Source organism: Chinchilla lanigera, unplaced genomic scaffold, assembly GCF_000276665.1.
Source record: "Chinchilla lanigera isolate Chin_1 unplaced genomic scaffold, ChiLan1.0 scaffold00053, whole genome shotgun sequence".
Lineage (NCBI taxonomy): Eukaryota > Metazoa > Chordata > Mammalia > Rodentia > Chinchillidae > Chinchilla > Chinchilla lanigera.
In genome coordinates this window covers 9,928,406-9,943,798 of record NW_004955454.1, presented here as the reverse complement: position 1 = coordinate 9,943,798, position 15,393 = coordinate 9,928,406, and the positions used below count along the sequence as shown (strand labels likewise).

The following is a 15,393-nucleotide window of genomic DNA, read 5'->3' as shown; positions in this document are numbered from 1 at the left end:
TATATTATTTTTTCCCCTTCCTTCTTTCTTTCATTTCTCCTTTCCCTCACCCCACTTGTTCTTTCCTACTGAGCAGTTTCTTTCCTTTTCACAATATCTATTGTACCTTTCAGATTTTATTAACTCAGGTTCTTACAAAAAGGAGACAATACAATGTTTACACATGTGGGTCTGATTTATTTCACTTATGTTATGGTCTCTCATGGCATCCATTTTCCTATGAAAGCTTCAAGGTTGTCTTTCTTTATAGCTGAAGAATACTCCATTGTATAAAAATACCACATCTTTTTTATTCATTCCTCAGTTGATGGGCATTTGGGTGGTTTCAAAGATTTTGTTATGCCAAAATGTGCTGCTATAAAAGTGGGTGCACATTTATTTCTGTGGTATGATATTTTTAATTCTTTTGGGGAAATACTCAGAAGGAGAATACCTGGATTAAATGATACCTCTAATCCTAAATTTTGAGGCGCCTCCAGACTGATTTCTAAAGTGACTGCACCGGTCTGCACTCCCACCAACAGTGGAGAAGGGTTCCTTTTTCCCCACATCCCCTCCAGCACTTATTGTTGGTTGATTTCTTCATGATTGCCATTGTTACTGGGGTAAGATGAAATCTGTGTTGGTTTAATTTGCATCTCTCAAATGACCAGACTTCACAGAACTAGAGAAAATATTCCTAAAATTCATTTGGAACTATAAGAGACCTAGAATAGCAAAGGCAATCTTGGGCAACAAAGGATAGGCAGGAGGCATCACAATCCCTGACTTGAAATTATACTAGAAAGCTACTGTGATAAAATCACCATGATACTAGTAAAAAAATAGACCTGAGGACCAATGGAACAGATTGAAAGATGTGAACACCATTACAAACACATTCAGCCACCTTATTTTTGAGAAAATGGCCAAACATGTTTACTAGTCGGAAGATAGCCTCTTCAATAAATGATGGTGGAGAAACTGGCTTACCACATGCCAAAGACTAAAACTAGACCCATGTCTATCACCATGCACTAAATGCAAAATGGATCAAATACCTGAACATTAAAACAGAGACACTGATTCTAGTCATAGAGAAAATAGGTAGAAATCTTGAAGACATAGGGGTAGGCCAAGAGTTCATGAACAAAAACCAAACTGCATGGGACATACTTTAAAGAATCAACTACTGAGATCTCATCCTATTAAAAAGTTCTTGTACATTGAAAGAAATCACCAACACAGTGGAGAAACAACCTACAGAATAGGTAAATATTTTAGGTAACTGTGCCTCAGACAAATGACTTCTATCTGGAACCTATAAAGAAACGAAAATATCAGGCCCCCAAAATTCAAAGACTCAATCCAAAAATGGGCACCTGGGATGAATATGCTCTTCTTGGATGAAGAAATACAAATGGCAAATAAATACATTTTATCTTTTTTTATGGATGTGATTTGTTGGCTTATAACTATTATACCCATATAATTATTATTGCTATCCCTGAGTTTTATGTATGTTAGTACTATCTGTTTTATTGTATAAAGTAGCCTTTTAAGTTTTCTCTCATGTTTTTATACATATCTCAAATCCTCATTAAAGAATTTTTAAAATTATTTGTTCTAGAATTATATTTTCAAGATTTTGATCCTTCTGGATTTTATTTATTTTATTTCATTTTATTTTAAAGAGAGTAGTACAAGAAAGAAAAGCACCTAGGGATTTTAGACTGTAGAAATATTGATCTTTCAGAATTTCAGCATTCAGGATTGTGTCTTTGGGGATTATTATCTAAACCCAAGAACCTATATCTATGTAGGCCCTTGAAAATGCAGTGGGGACACCCACAGATTGGCAGTTCTAACCCTTGGGTTTCTGATAGTTGTAATCAGGGCTTCTCAGCAAACCATGGACTCTTGAGTTTTCCAGGGGTAGAACTGGCACGCTAGCTCCTGGGGTTGCTCCTGTATTATAATCACCATGGCTCCTCTGCTGCCGACCAGCCTTTGAATCCAGGACAGGGGGTGACAGTCAGAGACCCCAGGAAATGACACCATGCCTGCACTAAGGCTTTATAATCGCAGAGACGGTGTGCAGGATCATCAAGAACAGTACAGCTTGAAAGCCAGGGCTAAAGATCGAGTTTGGAAAGCAAAAGGCTGGGTGATGTAGGAAGCATACGAACTTGGTCCACACTCACAGGAAAACACCATCTGCTTCCAATATTGTACTTGATTTACGCCAGGATTCTCCTAATCTGTTCTGCAGCTTTGGTACAGTAACCGGCACTCAGTATGAGAATATTTATGAGAATATTTCTTAGAACTCTTTGTTTTTCCCTCATTACCAAAGGTCACTGGTGGTGACCTAAATATTTCACAGATAGACAAAGGTACATGGATGCATTCTGAGACTGACAGGTTGCCAGGGGTTTTTAGCTGGGCAAAATGATCCAAATTTTCATAACCAATCTTTTCTCGAAAGGGCAGAGAAGGAATTACCAAACCCAAAGCAGTGCAGACTAATCTCCTCCAAGAGGAAAGCAACACAAAGGACTTGTAGAAAGTCTATTTCTGCTGAGTGGGAGATAGAAAGAGAATGATGAAAAGGACCTATTTAAAAGTGTAGCCAGTCTTTCCTCAACCATGGAAGCAAGTATTTGAAATGCATAGAATGTAGCTACCGAAATAGTCTCATCAACTGATTAATTTTTCTGAAATATTTATTGAGATCCCTTGCATTTTATACCTTTTAGCATGATAGTAAATCATGGGGTCATAAAGAGAAATTATAGTTACTTTCTTTAAACTCTCATACAAAAGATAAATAAATAAAAGCAAACAACATAAACACAAATCAGCATCTTTGATTCTAATCTCCAGGAATCTCATTACTGCTAGCACCCTATTTAGGAGCTACATCTGCCTCCCGGTCCGAGGAAGGGAAGCTTCTCCGGTCCGAGCCAATACACTAGCGACACAGCCAGTAGGTCACAATCAGAAAAGATTAAGGATGTTTCCTGGGATGTGAAGTCAGTCTTGCGCTCAAGGCTAACTTCGTTACATTTGATCTTTGTGCTATTTTATTCATTATAAACAGCAGCATCAGTAAAACGGGAAATAAAGATGTTTTACCAGTGAGGTCAATAATTCTATAATACCACAAATGTGCTTGAAAGTCCTGAGACTGGATGCTTCTGGTGGCAAATGGACCGACAGAAATTGCAGCCTGTGGGTAGTTACTGTAACACAAAGAGGAGCGAGACGATGGAAAGACCAATGAAAATAAAGGGCAGACGCTTCACATATTCCCAAAACACAGAAAAGCAGCAACAGCATAAAATTTATTCTTAAATTATTAAATATTTACATTACACGGCAAGGACTTTTGAGCATTTATACTGTCCTGGCAATAAGAAAATGCTCTGGAGGCCTGAGATTTTCTCTTGCCAAGTAGAGAGGCTGTAGACACCAGGCGGGAGTTGATGGTCCGGCTGTAACAGCTGCCGGCACCCTGGCCATGCAGGCTGCTCTTGGTCATGGGGCTGCTTTCCACGGAGCAGCAGAGAAAGTCTAGCTTTACATGTGAACAAATATGAGCAGAATAAAACATCAAGGCCAAGATAAACACTTACGAAGATAGAGAAACTTTTGAAATCCACCCAGAGATAAATAGCAAAAGGTGAATACTTTTTGCAATTGTCTGAAGAAGGTGCTTTGAGTAGGGTAGTGGCCACTCTCAAGTGCATGTCCTTTTCTCGCCTTATAACTGTCCTTTCCTATTTCATCACACATGTAGCTGCCCCTTCTTATGAATGAAGAATATGTTCCAAGGCACCCAGCCAATTTCTGTGTTGCATAACTCTAAGTTCTATATGTACACTATGTTTTTCCTACACACACACATACACACACACACACAGAGTGAAGTTGCATTTAAAAATTAGGTAGAGCAATAACCAATAAGAAAATAGAACAGTTATGATACTGCATACTCCTGTGCTTTGGTGCATTAGAAGGTAAAGTAATGGTTACTTTAAGACAAGAATTTAATACTGCACCAGTGAACCTGATAACCAAAACAACCACTCAGTGACTAAAGGGTGGGTAGTGTATAGTGTATGGATACTATGGAAAATGTATACCCCACATCCCACCTGGTACCATGTCAGACAGTGTAAGATTTCAACATGCTGCTCAGAACAATGTGATATTTAAAGCGTACCGCTTGTTTATTTCTGAAAGTTGCTACTTAATGTTTTTGAGCTTCAGCTGACTGCAGATAACTAAAATCACAGGAAGTGCAAATGTGGAACATGAAATTGTGGGTAAGGGACAATTTCTATACTATTTATTAGGCTTTAATCAAAATTTGCAGTGTATGGCCTTTGAGTTTCTATAGAGTAGGCTTCCCACATGGAAGAGGTGAAGATCAAGAGAGAAATACCTGATGTCAGAAAATTCCAAGGAATTGTAAGATGATAATTTGCACTTACGGTCAGGAATATGTAATTTTATAAGCCTCTCTTATATCATAGGCTCTCTGTGTCCTTCATTTAGCTCTTTCATATGAACTTCCAAATGAAGGACCAAACAACCAAAAGGTACAAAGAAACTATGATGTGTATCTGCTCTGGAGCTTTGAAGACTGATGTAAGAATTCAGACCCAAATAAGGAGAGGAGTGGAAGGGAAGCCAAGTCCTGCATCACTCACACCTATACCAATGAAAATGCTGCTTTAGCTCTCTTTTATCTATTGGCCATCTCTATCATTTTTCTTTGTTTGGAAGGAAAGACCAAAATATGAAAAAAATACCTAGTATGAACAACCATTTGGAAACTTTGGATCTAATATAGTTTAGCAGAATTCTTAGTAAGCAGAATGACTCTAAATTTTATCTACTTGTAATCCTTGCTGAATGTGGCAATGGCCCTCAGAACCTAGCGGGGTCTCTCCTCTAATTTATATGGATGAGTCCAATCTTAAAATTCCATGACTTTTGTAAAACTTGGGAATACACTCAAGGATTATACCATTTTATATTACACTGTAGTACATTTGCCATATCAATATGTATACACAGTTTACAGTATTTGCATTCCTTGAACATCAGGACTATGACTTTTCTGATTTTCACTAACCTCACACTACAAGTCTTTGTAGTTTCAGGATGCAAGAACTCAAAAATACAATGAGAAATATTAGGAAAATAAATTAGTTACTTCATTTCCAGCTTTGCCCTTTCTAACACAGCGTGATTACTTCTTAACATGACACTTGTCTAGGGACAAGGCCAGGGAGGCCTGCTTTCACTCTGCTGACCCACACAGCATTTCTGAAGGCATATGAGGTTCATTTTACTAATTCCACACTAAGTCATGCATTGTTTAACAGACAGTGACAGCTCCCGAGTGCTCTAAGGCACATCAGGAAACCCCTGTGCTGAGCCTCCCAAGGCATCTTGCCCACCTCCCCTTCTCCAGGACTCCGCGGCTTCCTGCAGCTCACTACTCTGTTCTCATCTCAGTGAGGAGGCTTTGATCTTGGACCACGGAAGGGAGACCTTTAAGAAACTAATTCATGTTTCTCATTCTTTTAAGTTATGCGTGTTGAACAAAACATATTGAGTCAATATAGTTTAAATGAATGCTGTGAAAAAAATCTACTGAAATACAATATAACTATGACCAAGCTTGACATATGTTATCAGTGCTATGACATTTCCCATGCCAGGATATTCAAAGGAAAACAACCTGCTATTTTTCCAAAACAGACAAAGAGGCTTCAAATAGCTTAATGGCAAAGAAAGCAATTATCTTAAAGAAATGTAAAGAAATGATTTCATTAATGAACTCAATAATTTATTCTGAAGTAAAGATCTTACCTGAATTTAGGTACAACAATATTTCCCTTTGCTGCAATCACTTCTCTGGCAATCTTAACATTCTGGAAAGCAGTCGAAAGGAAAACTGGAAAAAAGGAAAAGAAAAAAGTTCCATAAACATTCAAAATAGAACCAGTGAAATGTACCTAGGAAATGTATTCCCTTTACCCATGAAGTGGACATGCATGCCATGCACATTTGTATCCAATTTAACCACATTTTCTTGTCAATTTCTAGGAACAGCTCATGAATCAAAAGCAGAAATAAGATAATATTTTCCAAACGGCTAGTGCCACAAGATTAAGTTCTAGGGAGCACACTTTCTTGACTTTCAGGAAAAAGCAAGAGAATATTTGGCAATCTGCCCAGAATTTCATTTCTAATACTTGGTATTAAAAACTAAACTATCAGTACCGAGGACTTTAGAATGACCCCAAGTTTAAATTAGTGATAATATTTAAAAGCATTTATTGTAAGGAATATCCTATTGATTTGATGCCAAGAAGCAATGACTTTTTTATGAGACTTAGTTCTGTGGTAGAAGAGTGGGTTGACCCCATAAAAAGCAACACCATTCATGCTCAGGCAACAGCCCGCTCATTCCTGAGGCTTAGGTGTTATTTCTGCATTTACCACTTAATTTTTAATGATACCATTCATGAATTTAATTGCAGTGTTGAAAAGACTCTAACACTTTAATAAAATGATAGCTAGGTTTGATATCTATATTTAGAAGAGTAGTGATTAGCAGCATTTCCAGGTTAGTGGGGCTGGCTGTGTAGGAGTTGCTTATATAACTTACGGAAAACACACATTAGACTCAGCAGATACATTTGTATTTTGAATGTGATCAGATTCATGCAAAGACCTACACATTTATATATATTTAAGAGTTCCCCAGAGAAATCTGAACCATAAGCAAGTTGGGAACCCTTCAGTAGAATGAAAGTTTCTAAGGTATAGTAAGAATAATCCTGTTATGTCTCTAAAGATTCCCACTCTACCATTTTTTATTGTTTTTAAAAATTATCTTAAAATTAAAAAAAACTTATGAAACATTTCCATTTCTATATAATCTTGTCTATGGACAGAACTTATACCATAGATATGAGTTTCATAAGATGACAAAGTTGAAGGGATTTTGTAAGTGTACTACCCCAAATAGTTTAACGAATTTTGAGATAACAATTTGAAGATCTTCATGGGTGTCCAGACTTGATCCAGTGGGAACATTTTCAAAGGGTGAGAGAATTAGACGGAACCAATGCTGCTGCTGGCCTAGAAGAAGTAGGCAGGTGCGTGGGGAGAGGATCACACACCTAAATCTTCTCAAAGCTGGCTCGGAGAACTCAGAACAACCCTTGACGGGCAGCCAGTAGAGTAGAACCTCAGTCCCACGAATGCAAAAAGCTGGATTCTGCCAACAACTTAAAGAAGGTTGAAAAAAAATTTCATGCTCTACATGAGCATGCAGTCTGGTGCAGCTGTGAACAAGGACACCAGCTGTGCCTGCTCTGACACAGGAATCTGTGTGATAGCACAAGAATACTGTTTAGGCCACTGAGATTGCAGCAATCATTAATCAATTATTAATCAATAGAAATGATAAGCCCCATGCCTAAGTCCTATATCTCTGCATTTTAGCACATTCCCATATGCACTCCTGTATCATGTCCGGGATTCAAAATTTATTTTAATATATACCTTAAAAGCTCAGGATTGCTTCCTGTGTCAGAAGAACTTTGGCATATTAGTTACACCATGATTATCATTATTGCGTTTTCAGACACAATTTTTTTCTATAGTCTTTCCTGAGTCATATGTACATGATGTCATATTTTAACCTAACCCCATTTCCTTCATTATTTTATTTTTTCTATTCATGTATTCTATTGGGCTTATAGAGTTTATTTTAGAAATGGTAAATACATATCAAACCTCTCAGATTTAAAATAAAAATCCCTAGTGTATCCATGTGCCTGTGTTCCATTGGGCCAACTCTGAGGAGTAAAAGTAGGAATACTCCTGGCAGCAACAGACAGTCCTCACTGAGCAGGTCACTCTGGATTTCTTTCAGTACAGAAGAAATGAAATGGATTCATGCTAGTTATGACTGTCAAAGTGGCCTTCCTCACAGCCTGAGATATGCACAGTTCCAAATATGCAACCTAAAGTCAAAAAGGAGTCTTGAGGGCAAGATGTCTTAGCTTGTGTCTCTTTTTGGGGTGTTCACTAGCAACAATTCCACAAATACCTATTTATTTTCAAGTTAAAGCAATTGTTGGGAGTTCTGCAAAAGCTTCAGTGTAACACTGTGAAAGAAACTAAGATACCCAGTGAAATCTATAAACCAAAATGAACAGATCATGCAAAGGGAAGTTTGCCATAGCTAATAGACTAAAGAGCAAATGTCGATTGACTAATTTATTACTTAACAAAAGTAGAATAAAGAACAAATTGCAGAATTTTATCTAATCATGACAGATGAGCAAAAATGTAAATCCTTGGGTTGCATGTCCTTCCTAACCTTCTGGTCAGCTCTCTGTCACCTTTCAAGGTATTGATGTATTTTCTATATATGTTGTCCAGAATGTTAAATTGTACTTAAATGAGAGAAAAAGATAGAAGTATTTCAGTTCAAATATGCTGAGAGCTACAAGACAATCTTCATATTTGACTTAAAACACAACTAATATCTTAAATGTAATGAACATAGGCAACATTTAAATGATAGCAAACAGAAGTATTAAAATTTTGTATTTAGGCATAGCTGAGTTTGATATCTTATATATGGAATGAAGTTTGACAACTGAAAAAAAGGAATTTATAATCAAGGAGAAAGCTTTGTATGAGAAGGCACTCCATACTCCATGGTTAAAATGGGAATGCTACTCATGGTATTTAAAGAGTTTTTCTCTAAGAAAATGAAAATAATTTTATAGAAAAACACATCGTCTAACGATATTTGATTGAATTCCTTACATTTCAGAGTGTGTCTTGTACGAGATTTGTGGGGTAACAACGAACTGACTATCTAGAGTCAGCTCAGTATCATATACAGATATGGAGAAACTACATCTTTCACAACCACTAAAGAGAGCATAAGGGAAGACATGTTCATTACACCTTGCCTGAATCCAGACTCATTACAATGGGACTTTACGGCTCATCTCAAGAACAATAGCTTCGTATGACTTAACAGTGCACTGGTCTTGGTCAGAGTACACAGCAACAGTGAGCGCCAACCCTACACCGGGGGTTCAAGGAGACTTGCCATTTGCAGTGTCTCTCAGAACCTGCCAAGTGGTCACATAAAAAGCCTGAGATCATCTGCTAGATGAAGGAAGCTCACCAGATGACTTGGCTGTGGCCCTGGACATTTGAGAGTCCAGTTAAGATGCTCAAAGCACCAGAACCAACCACTGAAGCATGCAGAAATAAAATGAGCATTTCTCGGCTGAGCCACAGACTCAAGCCATGATAAAGTCCCTGTACCTTGAGATGGTTTTGTGGTGCAACAATGCTGAACAGTGCAAATGGAGAAGGAAGTTACTCAAGTGTGCAGTTCCTTAATGAAAAGACAAGTGCACCAATCTTTAAGTCATTTACTTTGAAATTTCTAGCCATGGGTTTATATAAATATATATATCCCTACATATCAAAGAACATCAGTTGTAGACTTTATGGAAGTATCAAGCTACAAAGGCTTGGATCTTTTTTCTTATGCTTCTATCAGTGTTAAGACAAAATAAATTGCAAAAATCAAAATTCATGGTTAATATCCTTTATTACAAGCACAGAAATGTATTTCTTGTTCTCTAGAATAATGCAGCATTTTGGAAAACTCTTAGGAAGTTCCTCAGAATGGGAAATGAGTGTTAAAAGGTGTAATGTGGTCCATATGCAAACAGAGTTGCATGAAGGAAGCCTGCTTAGGCCTTCAAAATAAAATGTCAAAGGTTAAGGTCCTAACAAAGATGTGTTTCATAATATCATCTTATAAGTATAAAATATCAAGATTGAACATTGCACTATTTAGACATAGATACTTTCCCAAAAGCAAGAGCATGAGATCATAATTTTTAATAAGATAGTGAACTTGTTATTCTTTGTTCTTCTCTAACTATAACAAAATGTGCTGGAAACAATTCCAAAGAGTATCATAACGTAACTGTAAGGGACAGAAAGTAAAAAGGACAGTTGCTAGGCACCCAAGACTGTAGGAGAACACCACAGTATGTCCCCTAAAATTTGTTTGTATTTCCTTGTGGCCCAGACTGGATACTGGATGAAAGAACAAATTTTATATTGCAGGAATACGTTTGCAAATCATATATTTAAAGTGGACTTATATCTAAAGTACATAAAGAATTCTCAAAGCATAACATCAAAAACATTTAATAATCTAATTAGAAAATGGTCCCAAGACATGCACAAATATTTTGCTGAAGAGGATAGACAGATGATAAATAAGGAGATGAAAATATTTGCAAAATCATTAGGTATTACAGTAATGCAAATATGTAAATTAAAATCACAATGAGATAACACTGCATATCTAATAAAATGGCTGGAAAAGAAAGAGAAACAAATATAGGTGAGAATTTACAAAAGCTGTGCACATGTATTGTTGCAAGATAAAATGATACGACCACTCTGGAAAATAGTTTGGCTGTTTCTTTTAAAGCTAAAAATAGACTTTTGCTATGACATAGCACTGTTACTCCTGGACAATTGTTCCAAAGAAATGAAATCTTATTTACATTCAGAAACTTGGGCATAAAGAGTAGATTTATTTTTGATAGTCCAGAAGGCAAACAAACAAAATTTCCTTCAAAGAAGGAAAGATTAGACAAACCATTTCTACCATGGAATAGTATCCAGCAATAAAAAGGAACAGACTATTTTTCTCTACCACTTTGTGACCACATTTAAACCACCACCACATACTTAACACCTTGCAGCCTCTAATCTGTACTACATTTCTGTGACTACTTTACATCATGAATATTATATAGCTAAAACTACACTTTATGCTTTAACATTGACATTTTCGTTCAGGAGCTTTCTTTTGAGATTTGTCTATGTTGCTGTGTGCATCAACAGTCTGTGCCTTTTAAACTCACAAAGTAGGAAAATTTTTTAGCCAGCTATCCCTCAGTTAAAAGACTTCATTTAGAACATATAAAGAATTGAAAAAAAAAATTAGACTCCCCAAACTTTCAAGACCCAATCCAAGAATGGGCTTCTGAGATGAATACAAACTTTTCAGATGAAGAAATGCAAAGTGTAAATAAATATATGAAAAAATGTTCAATAGTAGATATTGTGAAAGGGAAAGAAACTGCTCAAAAAGGAAAAAAAAAAAAAACCTGGGATGGATGAGAGAGGAAAAGAAAGAAGGGAATATATTTATATATACAAAAGCTAGATAAGGTTGTTATACTACTGCTTTCTTTTAATTCATTAAAAAAAGGTTTGTGCTTATATTGTGTGATCAATTATACAGGCCTATGTCTTGTAATCTGAGCAACTACGCTGAAAATAACAATATGCGATACATTATTCATTGTTAATCTCCTATTATTTGTTTTGAAGCTCTGTATCATTGTTTTTATTGAGTTTTTGGAGACTTCTTTCAATATAAAAAATCTTTTCGAGAAGTTGAGGTCCCAGTTGTTGACTCTTTGAAGTATTTCCCTTGCAGTTTGGTTTTTGTTCATGAATTCTCTGCCTTACCCCTATGTCTTCAATATTTCTACCTACTATCTCTTCCAGTAGATTTAGTGTTTCTGTTTTAGTACTTAGATCTTAATCCATTTGGACTTTAGTTTAGTTCATGGAGATAGACATGGGTCTAGTTTTAGTCTTTGGTATGTAGAGAGCCAGTTTTTCCAGCACCATTTATTAAAGAGGCAATCTTTATTCCAGGGAACATATTTGGCCCCTTTGTCAAAGGTAAGTTGGCTGAGTATGTTCATGGTTGTGGCTGAATTTTCCAGGCTGTCCCATTGATCCTCAGGTCTGTTTTATTTTGCCAGTACCATGCTGATTCTTTCACAGTAGCTTTGTATCATAATTTCAAGTTTGGTATTGTAATGCCTCGTGCCTTGCTGTTTTTGCCCAGGATTACTTTTGCTACTATAAGTCTCTCCTGGTTCCACATGAATTTTAGGAATAGTTTCCCTAGATCTGTGAAATATACTAATTGTACTTTGATTTGGATTGCATTGAGTCTGTATAGCAATTTTGGGAGTATGGCCATTTTCATAATGTTGATTCTTCCTGTGTTTGAGCAAGGAACATTTTTCCATTTTCTGATATCCTCTCGGATCTCTTTTTTCGGAGTACTGTAATTTTCACTATGTAGAACTTTTACTTATTTTGTTAGATTGATTCCTAAGTATTTCAATTTTTTGGATGCTATTGTGAAAGAGGTGGTTTCCCTAATTTCCCTCTCAGTCTCTTTGTTGTTTGTGTTGAGCACTGAGTACTGAATATTCTTTCAAAGAACCAACTCTTTGACTCATTACCTCTTTGTATTGCTTTCTTCCTCACAGTTGTGTTAATCTCTGCCCTGATCTTTATCATTCCCTTCCTTTGGGCTTTGGTCTTGACTTGTTCTTTTTTTTGTAGAAGTTTGAGGTGCAGCATTAGGCTACTTATTTGTTCTCGTTCTGTTTTCCTTATGTGTGTGTTCACCACTATAAATTTCCCTCTGAGGACTGCTTTCATTGCACCCCACAGATTCCATTAAGTTTTATTTGCATTTTCATTTGATTGTAGATATTGCTTAATTTTGTCTGTAATTTCATCTTTGACCCATTGGTTGTTCAGGAGGGTGTCATTTAATTTCCATGTGTTTATGGAGTTTTTGTGGTTCATTAATTTTCAGTTTCATTTTGCTATGATCAGATAATAATATATGGGATAATTTCAATTCCTTTTCACTTACATAAACATGCTCTATGAGCTACTATGTGGTCTATTTTAGAGGACATCTCGTATGCATCTGAAAAGAATGTTTATTCTGATGTTGTGAGGTGGAACACTCTGTAGCATCTACTAATTCCATTTGCTCACAAATGTGGTTCAGTTCTGTTATTTCTTTGCTAATTTTTTATCTAGTTGATCTATTAGTGTCAATGGGCTGCTAATATCCCGATTACAATTGTGTTATTGATTATTTGGTTTTATATGTCTATTAAGACATTTGTTTTATATAGTTGGGTGCTCCCATATTTGGTGCATAAATATTTATGATTTATATGGCTTCCTATTGAAGTTTTCCTCTAACACATACGTACTGACCTTCATTGTCTCTTTTGATCAATCTGGGTTTAATTGGTAGACTAGCTACTCCTACTTTTTTCTGTATTCCTATTTTGTGGAATAGTGTTTCCCATCCTTTGGTTTTCAGTCTACGAATTTCCTTTTGAGTTAAATGTTTTTCTTGTATATAACATATTGTTGGAGTTTGTTTGATGATCTTCTCTTCCAGTATGTTTCATTTAAGTACTGAATTGAGGCCATTTACAGTGATGATTATAACTGATATGTATTACCTTATCTTTGTAATATTTTTTTCCTGCTGTTGATTCTCTACTTTTTCACTATATTTAATTGCTTGCCTTGCTTGGTGGTTTCTTTCTGTTGTTGTTCTTGGAATTGTGAATATTTTTTTACCATGTAAATTAGCATTATACTTTATTTATTTTATTTTAAAGATTAAAAAAACTAACAAAACAATGAAGTCAAAATCAAAACAACACAAAAATGACAAGAAATGATACATGACCTCAAAGGAAAATGATAGGAATTAACAATGGTTGCTATGTTATATACTATTATCTTCAACAAAGTTGCTCAGTCCACTGAACATATGAAAATAAGATTGATCAAACAATCAAAGACAGTAGCAAGTAATAAAAAATGCATTTGAAATGTTGCAGAGCTTCATTATGCAAGATGGCAGGTGTTCAACACTGGTTCTTATACTGCATGTTGTTGTTTTCAGATCAGTCATTCTGATTACCAGATTCAAGCATGCCTATATCTGGTTATATGTGCAACTATTTTAAAGATAACATTATGTAATATAACAACCCTTGTTAATATTGTACCACTGTGGTTTGAATTTATGTATCATATTCATTATTCTCTATGCTATTTTGTTTATGTATTTGTTTTTGTTATTTATTTTTCTTTTCTCTTTAAAGTGCAAAACAAAATTTATGTGTATATACAAGCATAGGAGGAATAGATGTATTGCTGATGTGTGTGGTTCATTGAAAGGAACACTCAATGCTTAAAATTTTCTTTTTTCTTGTGAAAATTTTATCTCCTTCTAGAATATCATCAAACCTGTAAGGTTTGTTTGGTAGTCATGAAATTCTTCAGTTGTTCTTTGTCATGGAAGTATCTTACTTCTCCATTAATTTTGAAAGGTTGTTTTGCAGGGTATATTAGTCTGTGTTGGAGGTTGTTTTTTTTTCAGGAGTTGAAATGCTTCCCTCTGAGCTTTTCTTGATTTGATGGTTTGTGTTGAGAAATCTACTGTGATTCTGATGGACTTTCTTTTATGGGTGATCTGTTTTGTTTTGTTTTTTCCCCAGCAGAAAGATTTCAATTTTAATATTCTATTCTTGTGCTGAATTTCTGGGATCTTGATTATTATATATCTGAGTGTAGATTTATTTTGGTTATGGCTAATGGGAGTTCTCTATGCCTCAGTTATCTCTATGTTACATACTTTTCCCATGCTTTGGAAATTTTCTGCTATTACTTCTGCAAATAGTCTTTTATGTCATTTGTGTTGACTCCCGATTTTTCATTGACACCTATTAGTCTTATATTGTTGTTCTTTGCATCATGTTGCAGCTGTTGAATTGTTAATTCCTGATTGCTTGTTATTTCTAGGAGATCTTTCATTTCCTGGTTGCTAGCTGTATCAGTGTCTTCAAGGTCTGAGAGTCTATGTTCAGTTTCATTCCAACAGTTTTCCAGCATTCAATGGACTTTTTCATTTCATGGATATCTCTTTGTATCTCTTTCATGAACTCAAATTCTTTACTATTTTGTTTATTCAAGGTTTCCATCATTTTTCTGTATTCCTCTATTTTTTTAATCTATGTCTTCTTTAGATGTGCTTCTTTAGATATGCTTCTTTAGATATCATTCTCTCATTATGCTTGTTTTTTCTATTTTTTTAACTGAGACAATATTTGTGATTTGATTTCTTCTATAGCCTCCTGGAGTTGTTTCTTTACCTCAGTTCCTATCATTTCAGAAATTTCAGGTGTGTGACTTCCAATTCTTTCTATGTGGGTGTCTCCTTGACTTGTTCTGGGTGGGTTTGAGGTCTGAGATTACATTCTGCTCCTTCATCTTGTCATTTTCTGGGTTCCTCTGGTGGTGCAGGTTGCCAGGTCCCACATATTCCTGTACTGGCTGCTCTTCCCACAGTGCAGGGAAGATGGGTCAGGAACTGCATTCCTCTGGCCAAGCCTGATGCCAGGCACCAAT

The 15,393-nt window shown here is 35.9% G+C and overlaps 1 protein-coding gene across 3 annotated transcripts in view; it reads right to left on the bottom strand.

Moving 5' to 3' along the window:
• Window positions 1-15,393, bottom strand: part of Sntg1 (syntrophin, gamma 1) — a 741,266-nt gene that overhangs the window by 496,076 nt on the left and 229,797 nt on the right. For all 3 annotated transcript variants that reach the window (XM_005396048.2, XM_005396049.2, XM_005396050.2), the window contains one exon: window positions 5,869-5,953. The gene's annotated coding sequence lies outside the window, so the exon portion shown is untranslated. The remainder of the gene's footprint in view (window positions 1-5,868; window positions 5,954-15,393) is intronic.